Consider the following 16423-nt stretch of genomic DNA (forward strand, 5'->3'; position numbering starts at 1 on the left):
TCGGAGTTGGTTCAATAGTATGCATTAGGCACCTTGAGCGTGGGTGAAACATTCCGGGAACACTTATGGAGTAGAGTCAAAATTATTTAGGTTTTTTTTTTTTTTTTAATTTCATAAGAGCATCTCACATAATAAATAAGTTAGAGGATATTCTAAAAGAAGAAAAAAACAATTTTGGACGCAAGTAAACCAATTATGAATTTACAATTAAACAATTAAGTTACAAGTTTGCCTACCCGACTGTACGTAACTAACTTTGTTTATAAAATATTCATACGCAACCTCCCACTTCCCAACAAAGTATGAAGAAATGTGCATGTTAGTGTCTCGAATTAGCCTGAACACATGCAAGCCATGGTCACCCTAATTTATCGCACAATGCAGCTATCATCATCAAAACGGCCGCGTCACGCAAATTACCGCAGAGATAATATGCATTGCGATTGGAATTTACGAAATCTGGCAAGGAAAAAACTATGATTTCTGATGAAAGATGAATATCACTTGAGCCTTGCTTGTGAAAGAGGAGCCAAGTTCGGCATAACAAAGTGCTAATTTATACTTGGAAGCACGCGTAATTGTGAGGTAAGAGAAATCTAAAATAGGTATATGTTTTTGTCACATTTTAAGGCTGGGTTCTACCATCTTACTTTAACTTTGAAAAACATCAAAAATCTATCAAACTCCATACAAAAACACCGGATAACTACGGTTTCAAAAAATCCTGTGTGGTATTTTTTATCTGTTTACACTATTATATGTGTAAATAATATTAAATTATGTGAAAATACATAACTAATTATGATTTCTTTATTCTACTGATGTATTTGGGTCTGGTTTTATTTAGCTTTTTGTTAGTGGATCTAGTATTTTGGTAGGTAGTAGTCTTCATCCATCTCAAAAGACACAATAAGACAAACTCGATAACTCTGTAAAGAGAGATCAAAAAGTTAATTATCGTTTGGCGATTCACTTTTCAATCGCCTACAAAGCTACCAATTTTGTAATTTGTACTTATTTTAAGATCCCAACAGTTGCTATACCTACTCTTGGCTCCAATCTTGGCGCGACACACTGCCGTGGTCCTAGATCCACTCGGTTCTCATTTCGAGCGCAATTTAGATCGATGAATTTTGACTCATATAAGACTGTGATAAGGTTGATAGTAGTTAGTGTGGTGGTATTATGATGTTTGATGCGTTGGAAGGGCCAGCGATGCCGCGATAGTGGCTGGGCGCGGCGCTCGTTAATGGGTGTGATAGCATCGCGCGACCACGCCCGGCGACGCTGTCGGCCGACGGTGCCCGACACGGCACGAGTTGGCGGTCTCGCGAAAATGACAGCCAAATTGAATGCTACATGTTCAGTATTCAGCTGTATTTGCACTATGTTTGTCTAGAAACTTTAAGTCTTATTAAAGCTGTTTGAGATAGGTAACGATAGGCGACGTCAACCATCAGCGTCGTCATCAAGTCATTTAGTCTCTACTGCATGGGTATGATCCTCTATCACTGACTTATCGGAGGCAAGTAGAAGGTTTGGCTAACATTCACCATGGCCAGAAGAGTTGGGGAGTTTTGTGGAACAGAAAAGCTAGAGCTGGAAAAAATGAGCGATATAATTTATCCTACCTATGGTGAATACATCTTCAATTTGTTGTGACGGTTGTCCCTACTCCAGTGTCCAGAGAGCTGGACTCTATCATTAAGATAATGTAATTCCCAAGTAGGTTTACTGTACACATCTTGAGATAACGAATAAAACAATCAGTGATCCTGGCAACGCGAGACGTCAGTGTCATGATGTGATGATGTTTAGGGTAGCTGGCTACAGTCCGACACCAGTGTTCACACAATGCGAAGTCACCGACTGAAAATTCTCTTTCCTATTACCGTTTTCCATTAGTTAGCTGATTAGTAGTAGAAATCTAATGTCAATTTTATGACGCCAATGTTCCTGTAAGTGTATAAGAAAAACTGCAACATATATCATACCTCTACGGGTGGTCGTATCACCTATATTTTATAGTGCATGTTTTATGCGCTAAGTGCGTGTCGCGATATTCAAAATACACGGCGTTAGCCCATGTCGTTTACGAGCTAGAATCTAACGAGCTTGCTCTATACACTTCGTGTATACCTATTGCATAATAAATGTATAATGCATTATAAGTTGCGGTAATGTTTTTTTCATTCACTTAACCCTAACTTAATTACTAGTTTAGTATCTGTATACCGTATCAACATACTTTTTAATTATGAATGCTTGTAATAAATGTGCCTAGATAATAGGGATAGAAAAATATAGCGTTTCAGTTCTTCACATGATATTTTTTAAATATTGTGATAATTGAATAATGCACAATACGACGTTGTAGGTCTGTAATCATGTTTGCTATGTACAGAATAAAATATCATAATAACCTTGAAAATTGAAAACCCTCCAGAAGTTACGCAATAGGCTAGTTGCCTAAAAAAATTTTTTTAGTCCGTAATGTTTAATATCAAAAAATATTGGACACATATAATTTTATTTGTCAATCTAACAAATAATTACATAGTTATGGTGCGTTGAAGTTGCGCACGACGTCACAACGTGCGGCATTTTTAAGCAAGCGTTGACGTCACGGGCCTCTTCTTATGAACTTTGGGGCGCTATATCTCTTTAAATTTTCATTAGTTTGAAAAAGTGAAAAATACGTGTAAAGTATTTTTTGATAAGTTAACTGACGGACTAATTAAAACTCTTGCTTTTTGACCCAGGCAACATCCCCATTACCGTATTTAACATATCGTTAAAACCTTAGGTAATAATAAAAATGTATCTATATCCTCATAAATCTCAAACTTATAAATATTTTTTGCTATAATAGGTATTTTACACATGATAACAGCCGGTGCTACAAAAGCGTTACATAATTACGCTTTATTGCTGATATTATCACTACTTTCTTCGATATTCAGTAGTGTTGTGGTTCATCTATTTCACGGTATAAAAAATTGTATCGATAAATCACAGAAAGGTCAAATTTTAAGTAGACAATATTATTTATAACTACAGTCTGAACTTTTTATGAACGAAATAGCATGATAGTTACATACAAAAGATACCTATAGATAGTCATTAAACGTGTCTATTTTTTATTATTCTATATTTCTAGGTTTATTAGGGACATTTTAATCACTAATTTGCAATAATCTATACAGATTCCAGTTTAAGTCGATGTATGTTTGTCAAAGATCAAAGCACGACGACAAGAAGAAGACCACATAATTTCAATTTGACTCTTACTTTTTTATAAATTTATCTTTTAATATCCTCTAAACAATTTATCCTTTCTGACAATCTTTGAATACTGAATAAAATAAAAACAAAGATGTCTTTCGATACACCTTGTTGTCGATACAATCGTACATTGACAACACTATATCCTGCTTAGTTCAATTAAAAATAGGCGCGTCAAATTTACGAGCGCATTGTTGCGGGAACGAGGAAACGATGCGCCTGCGTCTAATTGCCTGTGACTTCTGACCTTGCCGGGGGATTAATAATTTCGAAATCTAAGTGTTTTAGAAATATATTTATCCTTTAAGTAGGATTTGTTGTAGGCTAATGCAAAGTTCAATTGCTAAGTGTTCTTATACGATACACCATACATAAAAATGGTAGGTAAGGGGGCGTCCATAAATTACGTGAGACAATTTTGGATATTTTTCAACCCCCCCGCCCCCCTTGGTGAGATTTGGTGAGATTTTGCCTGACCCCCTCCCCCACCCCCTAATCTCACGTGATATTTAAAAAAAATCCGAAATTAGTAATAGTTTTGGAGTAATTTAACTGAGAAAGTTTTTTTTGTGTGCTTAGTGCGAGTTTGCATTTACCGTTGTCGCTAACGAGTGCATCAAAAAGATCTATAAAATTTAAGATTTTAGTTCTTGAAAGTATCTGCTAGGGACGCTGTACAATCATCATACATTTAATGCATGTCATTTTTTACGCAGTCGCTAGCGGATGACGATCGATATAAAGTCGCACAAAGCCCACTGATTTCGAATAGATCCAGAAAAACACGTGTAGTGACAGCGGTTAGTACTAGGGTCTCATTGTTTTTTTACAGAAGTACCTAGTCTAATTATTGTTCCTTTCTACATAATCTAGCAAAATCGATTTTGATAAAAAAAGACTTGTTTTATAATTTTCTTAATTTCGTCATTTATTCTGCATTTTAGTATTCACACATGCATACGGAAGCATTTTTAGTTTTGTTTAGACGGTATAGAATAAAATGTCATTATCATCATAGAAAATATAATTTTTTAGGGTCCCGTAGTCCTGACAAGGAACCCTTATAGTTTCGATGTTTTGCTTGGAAACTATTGGCACTAGAGAGCTGTAATTTTGTGGAGGTATGTATATTAATCATGTCGACAAAACGGTAGAATCTTCTACACCATCGTGTAGGATATCGTTGGATGTCTGTGGTTGGATGACTTGGGGGTTTCAAAGACTATTTTTCGATTTAGGGATCCGTTTGCAAACTATTAAAGTTTAAAGTGCCAATTTTTGTTCGAGCAGGGCGTCCCCCCCCCCCCCCTCTAAAAACTAGACTGTTGGCTTGGAAAATCTGGAAAAATTCATAATAATACTGCTTTTTATGAACTTTCAAGAAAACTAGTTTAAGAGTAATAGTCATTTAACTCATGTATTATAAAATTTCATATCTAATAAAAATTCCTTAGAAGAATATATTAAAAGCGACTTTAGATGAAGTAATTGCTTGCTTCTGAAATATATTTTGTTAACGACGGACAACTACGGAACCCTACACTGCGCGTAGCATGACAAGCACTTGGCCAATATTTTTACTTAAGATTTAAATCCAGTTTTCTGGCAAACTCTTTCTCTATTTCTTGCGGAAAAAATTACGTGATATTTCCTGAGATCCCCCCTCTCCCCCACGTGAGATTTAGTGAGGTTTTTGTTGACCCCCTCCCCCCCCTAAAAGTCTCACGTAATTTATGGACGCCCCCTAAGGTAAATTCAGAGAGCTGCTCCTGAATCAATAATGTACCTACTACTGCTATTTCTATTTATTTAAATCAACCGGAAGACAGTGGTGACTATATTTGTTGCGGCGCTTCTTCTCAGCACTTGCCAAATGTTGGTCTCGAAGCGCTGGTAGGGTAAAAATATTATGAGACATGTAGAGGCTCCTTAAGAGCAAAATATGACATATTTGACGATTTGTAAGTTACTATTTAAATAGTCTACATATCATCAACAGCCCTTTACAGTCCACTGCTGGACTATGAGCCTCCTCCACTATGGTGGAGGGTTTTGCCATAATCTCCACGCTTGGCAGGCGGGTTGGAGATCGCAGTTTAAAAGATTGATGTTTTTCAGAGAGCGCTGCTGCCCATTCTCTGTTTGATGTGTAGTCCCTAAGTCGCCTCTTACGACACCCGCGGGAAGAGTAGGGGTTGGTGACAAATGTATTCTACTCTGCCGTCACCACACGGCTAAGTCTACATATACAAATAAAAAAAAATTACATTGACTTTGCATGAATGTTTTATTAATTTCAAATTTTTTAAATATATTTTTATAGAGTTAATTAATATAAATCTCCTAAAAAGTTAGGCATGGACAAACAAACACGGCAAGCTAAATAAAACCGTTTAAAAATTATAGCGGATTGTTATAAAAGTATGAAATATCACTTACAACACAATAAGCGTGGTAATTCATATACTTGCCTTTATACTACTTATTTATAATTTTACGTGTATGTACTAAGAGGTAATTTACAGGTTACTTTGTAAGCCTTGAAATAACGCGGTACTTGTAAATAATTAACAACAGAGCAATTATATCATTAACTTTGTCAGTTACAGCAATTCGAAATCAACAATGTATACGAATGTAGGCAAATTAGTGTTTTGCGTGATTGTGTTCTGCAGTAATCGACTCTTTAACGATAAGTATGGCTTTATGAGCGAGTGGGCTTTGCTAATAGGGTTCCATTGATAGTTCAAATACTTATTGACGTTAAAATTTAAAGTTTTGCAAAACATATCCGATGACATACTTAGACATTTTCATTCGGCTAAAAAAAGCTACCAAATCAACTTACGGGAGAACTATTGACTGATCATTCTTCTGTAAGCTGTTGTGTCCAGATTTTTGTCCTAACTTTCCACCCAAGCAGTCAATTCAGGCTACGTTTAAAATGTATTTTCAGGAAAACATAAGGGAAGGACAAGCTGTTTCAAATAAACCGAGGAAAGCGCAGTTTTGGATCGACTTTTTATATACCATGTCAATAATATACTTACTCAAATTCTCATGTTAAATCATCACCACCTAACATATTAATATTCTATTTGTTTGAGTTTTCGTTGTGTCATCTTTGTTTTTATTGCAAACACAAGTTTTGAAACAAAACCAGGTAATATAAATAAATTAAGGTAAGTTTCAAAAATTCTGACGAAATTACCCTTAAGATGCTTAATTGTATGTTTCATCAGATCCAACATTGTAGTTAGCGTTACTTAGTTACCATACAACAGTATTATCAATTTACGAGCCGTGAAAGGCGAATTGAATTAGCTTGCATTTATTTTGTAATATACACTGGCCATGAGTCTGGCTAATACATAATAATTCGTGCTGTACTTTTTATTACAATTGCTTATTAGTCATAATACACTCGGCGTCAAATAAATCGCACCTCCCGCGACAAGCACTTTCAAGCGTATGCATCCCCACTTCCCACCAATATTGGTACCATTTGAAAGCCTTCTAAACTTCATTTCATTAAAGGAAATGTGTTTTTCTTTAAGTTTATTTATTGGGCTTTCAAATAATACCAATATTCATGGAGAACCATGTTTGTGTTAGAAGAAAATCTTAAAAGTACCTAATTGTCGCCGGAGGTGCGATTTATTTGACGCCGAGTGTATTTTACGTACATGCCTTTGACCGAAAGGAAGACGTAGCACAACCTTGACAAAGTATTTGTGTTATTTTTTTCTCGATTTGAACACAAACATAGACTCAAGTCTGAAGCAAATTTAGTTCTGCTGTTCCTTCGATATTTCTTGTAATTAAGTTTTGTGTGCAAAACAATATAAAATCTACAAAAGGTACTACACAGCTTTACCTATTAAGATTGAGTCAAGGAATGAGTTAGACTGAGACTTATGGCGATAGGATAATTCAGAAAATCAGAATAAAATATTGCTTAACTATATTGCTGTTTTTTGTAAGCAGTGACTAAGTATTCGTAAATACTTACTCGCTAATATTGAGTTTTGATAGAGATACTTCTCCTTTTGGGTTGATTGCTGCTTTGTTTCTTTTAAATCCAGGAATATGACTTTATGACTTAACGGAACCCTAAACATTGCTTAATATCAATGTAATTTATTACCGTACCTACCTAATGATTTAAAAATAGTTACGATTGTAATCGATCAACGGTTGCTTTGAAAAAGCATTGATATTTGACTTGAAATCCTGTCTATTGGACACTCCGATGAAATAGCGATTTGGAAACGTAAACACGGAAATACCTGTAACTGAAAATATGTAGGTATACTGTGTGTTTATTTTACCGGACGATTTAGATTATAATCCTGGAGGCTATGACGATGTATACTTAAATTAAAGATATAGTAGGTAGGTATACTTTTTGTACAGATTTTAACTTTTATTCTGAACTAGCGGCCGCCCGCGACTTCGTACGCGTGGATCCCGTTTTACCCCCTTCATCTATCTTACGCGGTTTAGATTTTTTCATACAAATGTTTTTTCCCGCTAACTCCCGTTCCCGTGGGAATTTTGCAATATCCTGTTGTAACTAAGCTTTACGTTTACTAAGGTACCTGCATGCCAAATTTCAAGCGTCTAACTTAAGCGGTTTAGATTTTTCATACAAAAGGATTTTCCCGCTAATTCCCGTTCCCGTGGGAATTCTTAAGTATACTATAACCTGCCCAGGAGTATGAAGAATAATTGTACCAAGTTTCGTTAAAATCCGTCAAGTAGTTTTTGTTTCTATAAGGAACATACAGACAGACAGACAGACAGACAGACAGACAGACGGACAGACAGACAGACAGACAAAAATTTTACTGATTGCATTTTTGGCATCAGTATCGATCACTAATCACCCCCTGATAGTTATTTTGAAAATATATTTCATGTACAGAATTGACCTCTCTACAGATTTATTATAAGTATAGAAGATTGAGTCAAAGGGAAGAAATTAATTTCACTAACAAACGAAACAAACGTTACATTGCGAAAGATCCGATTACAATTCAATTAATAACTAATTACGCAGCGGTCTAAGGCCTAAAAGAAACAATGTAACAAAGGTGACTATTTCCACTGCATTTAATGTTAAAATAATAAACAGGCAATATTTAATCGTATATGTTTTATTTTAATCCAATATTGGCAGTCGCATAAATGTCTGACACAACTTGGCGTTACTTATAACATTATGTCATTAAGTTAATGCCTGGTATCTTATAGTTATACGAGTAATAAAGTAATGACTAAACGATAGGATAGTTTATATGACGTTTCCTGAAGGTGGCAGTAAAGGCGCCGGTCAATTATCCCGAACCGTTCGATGTAATGACAAGACACACTGTATTTAGGACGCGTTTAAACGGCTGCCTTTTAAGTTTTAGAGATCCGCATTCTCCAGTTGGATACTTATTGACTCTTTAAGTCAATAGTCACTTTTAAGTTCTGTAGAGAATATTTTTTTAAAGTAACGAATGCCCGATTTATACCCTCGTATTGAATTAACTTGTAAAATTACTCAATGGCAAATTTTGCATATAAAAATTAGGCACTACTCATACTTATTATCAGAGTTTAAGTCATGGTAGACGGGTTTTTTAGGCGTTTAACTCTACAAGTGATTCGAAATTACAAATCGGACAAGGAATTATTTGTAATGAGTCTATTAGGACCGATTTTTATGGATTAGTACCTACTCTACTCGTACTACCTACGGATTGTAAGGTCTCCTTCAAAAACCGCTTCGATACATACTTATCGTGCAAATGACTCTTACTGTGAAACGTTTTAAGACCCTGACAAAAATAACTAATAGAATAAGACGTGTCTAATCTCGCATTAACAAAAAATGTGTTAAATGAAAAGTACGGAACCTTGTCATTTCAAGCCGGTTCAAGCAAGGTTGGTGTTATGATTCGCGGCCCTTTGTGTATGGCCAAGCACCGAGACTAACGATATTTCGCTAATTAATACGTTAAATTATTATCCCTTACATCTATATTTTAAAACTTCGTTTGTATATGTGTATGGAAATAGTTTCAACAAAAACCGATTGAAATTCAGAGGGTCAAATCATATTAAAGTCGTTTATGTATCGCGGCTATTATTATTTGACATTCTTGTTATAATTTATTATTTTTAAAATAACTTAAAAATATCGAACTGCCTATGGTGGGAATCGAACTCCAACCTTTTGCTTGCCGGGCGACTGCTCTTCCATCTGAGCTACTTAGACACTAGATGAACCCTTATTATGAACTATTATTAGGCAGTTCGATATTTTCAAGTTATTTTAAAAATATTTATATCGAGAAGCGACTCTTAACGCCAGAAAAAAATATATGTAAAAATTGGTAGCTACAAAAATTGTAATATGCATGGTCCTTAATAGTTTTGCCAATCCTCCCTGTGTTAGGCTGACCTCGACGGAGCTAATACTAATAACTATTTTTGGGCACTTTGCGGGGACGATTATTTTATTCAATTTTATTGTCGTTATGTTGTCGTAGTTAGATAGTCCTTAAAAAAATCATGGGAACCAGGCAACATCTTTAAGTTCATTCTGAAAGTGTGCAATGCAATAACCATTTAGAAGTTTCATTGTTGATGTTGAACTTAGATAGTAAAGGGCAGAAAGTTTGTATTTATTGGTTTCACAATTGAAACAATAGAGGTACCTACGTACACACATACATGCTCTGAAATAAAATAAAAATTTTGTTATTGGTAAAATAATTCATATTATACATATATTATGAAAATGTAATTTTAAATCACACCTGCTGCAAGTCATACAGCTTTACATCCAATACTATCTTACAATTGTTAACTTCTAATATTGTACCTACCTATGCTTTATTAAATGTTATACATAGGTAGATCTTATCAATAACTTTACCTAAGTTTGTTCTCATAATATGACCATGATATGACCATGCCTCAGGGTTTCTGTATTTTATTACGATAAAAATGTTATAAATCAGGTTACAGCAAAATCTTGTCTATATATAAGTATAAAAGAAAGTCGTGTTAGTTACTCCACGTATAACTCAAGAACGGCTGAACCGATTTAGCTGAAAAAGGGAGGTAGTTTAGAGCCAGGAGAAGGACATAGGATACTTTTTATCCCGTTCGAAATAAAAAAAAAGTCTGCTTATTTATTGCCATTAAGGCGGAACAAAGTTCGCCGGGTCAGCTAGTAGAATATAAAAGCTTGAGTGTAAATGCTTCAGGCAATATGTTACTAATGTCATGGTCCCAAAGTACAGTCCACAGCTCATCAAACTATACAATTTAGTAGCAAAATGGCTTTTACTCCAACTGCATAAGATGGTACAGTTTTTAGCTTGATGTGCCGTCTAAGTATACCTAATTACATTCTTGTTAAGTGTTACTCGACAACTACAACTAGCCGGAAGCTCCTCCCGGCACACTCATGACATGGTCTAATTTAGAAAATGTACCATCCCGTACTTGAATCTAGGATCCTGTTAGGACTACGGCGCCACTGCTCTATAGCCGTCGGCAGTACTTACTCGTAACTTTACGTTACACGTGTGTTACTTATAACGGAATATAATTGACGTGTGAACTGTTTCGTATGGTTTTATCGAGCACAACATATTCCTGTCTAATTATAAAAATGATGACTGACAATTTGATAGGAACCAATAAGTACTCATCAATTATTAATTTACTAATTAAAAACTTCTGTCAATAAATCCACATACTAAAAGTGAATTACTAAATGTATTTCTAAGTGCAAAACTCAACAAAAAATATCGAATCGGTCCAGTGGCACCGATTTGGTAAGTTTTTATTCATTATATTCTGAGAAAGTGTTATTATTAAATGGGATAAGTTGGCCGGAAAATCGTCGTCGAAAGACAAAATCCGCGCGCGGCTCAGTAATTATTTACTTGTTTAAGTTGATTATTAATTATCCATACACACGTATGTTGTTATGTAAGGTAACGCGATAAATTTAAATTAGCAGCCTAAAAATAAACTATAAATAATTATGCAACGAAAATCAATAAATATTTTTCTAAATATTTGCTATGCGTATCGGAAACTGATGTAAGATTACGTACTTACCTATGTTTATTTAATTAGTTAATTTACTTATTTGAAATTTAATTATTAAAATAAAGAAAAACGTCCAACTTACAACACCGGTAATCATTATTTAACGTGAACTTACTTATCTGTTGGATAAATTACACTTTTTCTATTCGTTCTAATACGTTCCCTAAATATATCTGATAGAGTTACGGATAGTGTTCCGGTAGTCAGCAACGTCTGTTTTTTTATGGGATAGGTGTTTTGATATTCTTATTTATATCTTAAGACTATAGGTACCTACCTATTTGTCATACTTTCTGAAACGACTAGGGCGAAGCAATCTTAAGATTTAAGATTTACACAAAACTTTAAGACAGCGATAAAATTTAATTAGAATAAATAAATTATAATTTTCGAATTAACATTACTGTAACCAAGAAGAAAAAGTGATAATAAATTGATTTTTCTGCTTTTTCTAGAAATGTACGATACTGAAGAACGAAAAAAAGAGCATTTTCTTACATTTCTTATTTCGTAATACTCAAATATGTGTAATTATTTTAACTCTTTGAAATATTAGGTGCGGCTAAAATTAAGTATGCAGTTCGAGGAAAGGACTAATTACTTTTTTAATGACGGCTGTGACGTAATGTGGCTTCGCTAATTAGCGCCAAAGATGGCGCTTCTCGCATCATGTACTAGGTATTTATTCTTCAGTGGGAATAAATAAGTGGGTTATAATAACGATCGCATGTACAGGCTGTCCCAAAACGAGTGGATGTGGACTAAATTCATTAATAATTTCCAGTTAAAGACATCCTCTTCCTCTGTTGCCTTTTAATACCTAGAGGCAGCCTTCATACACGGACTCGACACAACGTTGATTAGGTCTTGTTTTCTGACCTTTGTATAGGTTTTGCAATAATTGTGCGCCTTTTGGTATACGGACAAAACTCAATGAACTAGTTCCTATCTCACCAAACGGTCATCGTTCCTTTCACGCTGCCTAAACATTAGCTTTCAAATCTGCTGTGAGCCTCGTTATAGCAACCAACATGCTTGATTTGTAAATCTACCTTCATAATCGCTCCTTTTTTTTTATCACTGCATTAATTGGTTAGAAAACAGACGTAAAATCTTATTCCTGATTTTCCTTTCAATCGCAGATTGTAAAAAACCGAACAAATAGCACAATTAAATTATTAATTAGGCCAATTTACACTTTCATTTACATTTATTTATCATTCAATTTTTTTGAATCAGTGCTCGCTGACTAGTAACTGGGATAGCTGTTGCCGCTCTCGCTTGGCTGGCACCGAGAACTTTATAAGCAGATAACTGACTGGTTAGCTTCAACGTAATGTAACAGGTTACTATGTGAACATTCGTATCCATGCTATGATCAGTGCGAAGCTAACCCACTCTTGGCGATCACCGTAGTTGTTCTTAATTTAGGAATCATCAATTTTTTGGCATTTTGGTAAAGTTGGTCAAACCAGCACCGAACGTACGTCACAGTCATGTGCTGGTAGTGCTTATCAAGCTGTAGCAGCAGTAGAATAACATCGTTTATTAAAAAATGTAGTGGAAATATGTTAGTCCTGGCTGCAAACACGGAGCACAGAGTACGAAAAAGAAGCCATGATATGATCAGCTTGGTAAATGGTAAATTCACCGTAAATGTTACATAGTCAGTCAATAGACAGCTTTAAATTTATTGATGCAAAGATATTTTGTTATTCATGCATTTTAAAAATCAATCGCGTCTTCAGTCTTCGCTTTTATATAAAGATGCGGATTTAGAACGGTTTGTGAAAGTTTTCGTTTTGTCCATTGGCTGCAGTGTCTCAAGATGTTTTGTCTAGCCCGCAGCAGTTATGTTTTACAACTAACTTTTAGTTCCCTATTAAGCGAATGATTAGGTTCTAACTAATGACGCAATTATACTATACGAGAAATTTATCGAACAGAAGCGCGAGTACGCACGGTGAAACTAACTGAAGTGCGTTGTTTTTTTTGCATTATATGCCTCAATCGATTTTCCGCATAGTGTAACAGCGCTTTTACAAACTTCAAACAAAAAATGGATCCAAATTTAAGCGAGATCTTTGGGACATCCTGTATAGCTGATTATGCATGCATTGCGTACCTACTGTGAATTGGAAATGGCTTTCGATCTTTTGTTTTTTTCATCAGCATAGGTACTTATTTATTACATAATGACCTGAAATATTATTTGCAGTCAGAATTTAATCGTTTGAAAGAATAAATATGTATTTAAGTAAGTAATTGCTTATTGTTTCTATTTATGTATTGCTAACCTTTATAGTTATTTTGTTTACCAAAGACTTACTGATTGTCATTTTAGCGACATTACAAACTCATAGGTCACCTTAACGTACCAGTCAGTAGACAACTTAACATTAACTGAAGAAATTAAATCTTAGCATTATTCTTAAAGCTTAACCCTTGCACTTTCTTGACACGGTACCTACGACACTATCAATATACAATGAGTGTATTTATTTTGTAGATGACATCAACAAATAACATAATGTGCTGTGTTAAATGTTAACAGAGATATTTTGGAATTTCACAGTAAGTTTGTGCGTCGGCTATTCTTCTAACACTTATTAGGTACGTTGAGATACGTCTAATTTATTTTGAAGTAACCAAACAGAAATGTAGAGTTACGAAGATAGCACGCTACTAAAAATTACACAGAATTGCTAGTACCTAAATATCCCAAAAAAGTATACCTAATAATTATGAGGCTTTATAATAATTATTTTTCCAAAAAAAGGGGCTTTATCCTGATGCACCAATTTAACGCACTTTGTTGATTTAAATGTGATCTAGAACATTTGGGTTTGAATTATTTTTCCATTAGGAATATCAGACCTCGTCAAACTGAAATCGCATACAGTAACGCCATCTATACATCGGGTCCTGAATTAGCAAATCGATTTGCTTGGATCATTTGGCGCATAAACAAAGTAGCTTTATTCAAAGCTATTGAGTACAAGAGTCGTAAAGTTTCAAAATTTTCATAAAGCTTATGTAAATAAAAGCTTTTGAAATTGGCGTCAATCATTCATAGATTACCTCTTCCCAGATTTTGAAGATTTTAAAGTTGCAATAAGAGATGGCAATAGGTGCATAAAACAAGTTGGTTTCTTGTAAACATTTTCTGTAATGATGCAGATCTGCCTATTATAGGAAGATACTGAAGTGAGATAAGTAAAAATATTTATTTTTTCAAATATTTTTGACAAAAACTCACTGATGCGTCACCTTCAAATGCATCATAGGCGGCTTCCTCAGGGGGATTAGAGCCATGATAGATGGCAGACAGCAATTCAGGACTGCATAATGACCCAAGGGTTTTACGTCTGATCTGATACGAACCCGATACCTTTCGGCGAAGGTGCGACGTCACCGCCCGCGCACTGATCTTATCCATCTTATAAGGCAATCAAGATAGTTCCCTCTTCAGACCTTTGACATTTCGGTAACAATAAACAAATTTCACTATGACGTTGCATAAGGAAAGGACATTTTGTCACACCAATGCAATCACAGGATTAGTCCTCCAATATATTCAGAAAATTTCCAAATGCAACATTTGCCTATTCCAAAAAATTTATGTTTCCGAAATGAGAAAATACTGAATAGGGAACGACCCATTGATGCATACTCGCACTCCCACGTAATCTCACAAGTCATTGCCGATTGCATTAATGACGAATTCGAGGATTTATTGCGCTTTGTTAAAAACCTATCAATCATGTTCGATATCAAGTCAATGATGTTGATTTTTATATTTCGGTTTTCGATGAAGAAATTTACTAATTGGGTATTTTTTGTCAATGCAATCTACTTTTCACAGGTGTTAGGAATACATATACTTACATATAAATAGTGCTGGTGTTACGTACCGCTTAGCACAATATCTTTTCTAGAACAGTTTTGTAGTTTATGTTTTCGAGTAGGTATGAAAAGCTTTTTAAGCTATATTTGCAGGTTTGAGTGTATTTTCCTTAGGAATCCCGATCTAAGTAATCAGTTTTCTTAAACCCACTAAACAGGACAGTGTAGGCGGCACAATGCTCCTAAGATTACATTAGAATTTAGAGACAATCGTGTGGTGGGCGTGGAGCCATCCCGCGATGCGCCGGCGGCGCGGCAGGTGCGCCGGATTTGTACATCACAAGCGTTTACAACCGTTCCCACGCAATACACATGAGCACTATCACAACTAGGTAGAGTCTAATATTGCATATTCGGTAACACAATGTTGGTTATCTCCAGCCCGCGGAGAGGGCCGCAATCACGCGAAGCACCCGTATCTGGATCGCGGTATCACAGTATCGAACTATCGCCCGACAATCGCACTTCGGTGCGCCATCCTGCAATCAGCTGAAGATGGACCTGAAGATTCTTGAACGATCATTTGTTATATGCCGGCATTACGGAATGGTACACCACTTTACAAGATTATAAAAAATATGGACCCCAGGACCGGTCGCTAAGGAAATCCTTGGGGAGGCCTTTGTCCAGCAGTGGATGTCATTTGGCTGAAACTAACGAATGAACGAAAAAATATGGACCTATAAAAGGATAACTCACCCTCCTAGTAAAATAGTCGTAGATAGTGCAAGGATAAATCAGAAGAAATTCTTCAGTTAGAAGCTTAACTTCCATTAACCCTTCAACATCTTCAAACGTTTTTTAAGTTCACTAACACGGTAAAAATCCTAAAAATGTGAAAAGTGACCTAAGCAACGGGATTTTGGTCGACGGACGCAAGTGACGGGCTGCTGTCACGGGAGCGACATTCTTGACTCTTTAAACTTTCGACATTGTATACTGATGATGACACGCCATCTAGCATCGCTTACTGGAAGGTACATAGAGAATGAAATAATTATTCATACAAGTAAGTACGATATTTTGATGACATATTATTGAACGACCACGCAAAAATTTGGTTACGTACCAATCTACATGAGCTGGCATTTTTCATTTATTAATTAATACA

The sequence above is a fragment of the Ostrinia nubilalis genome, chromosome 3 (genome assembly GCF_963855985.1).
Source record: "Ostrinia nubilalis chromosome 3, ilOstNubi1.1, whole genome shotgun sequence".
In the NCBI taxonomy this organism is placed as follows: domain Eukaryota; kingdom Metazoa; phylum Arthropoda; class Insecta; order Lepidoptera; family Crambidae; genus Ostrinia; species Ostrinia nubilalis.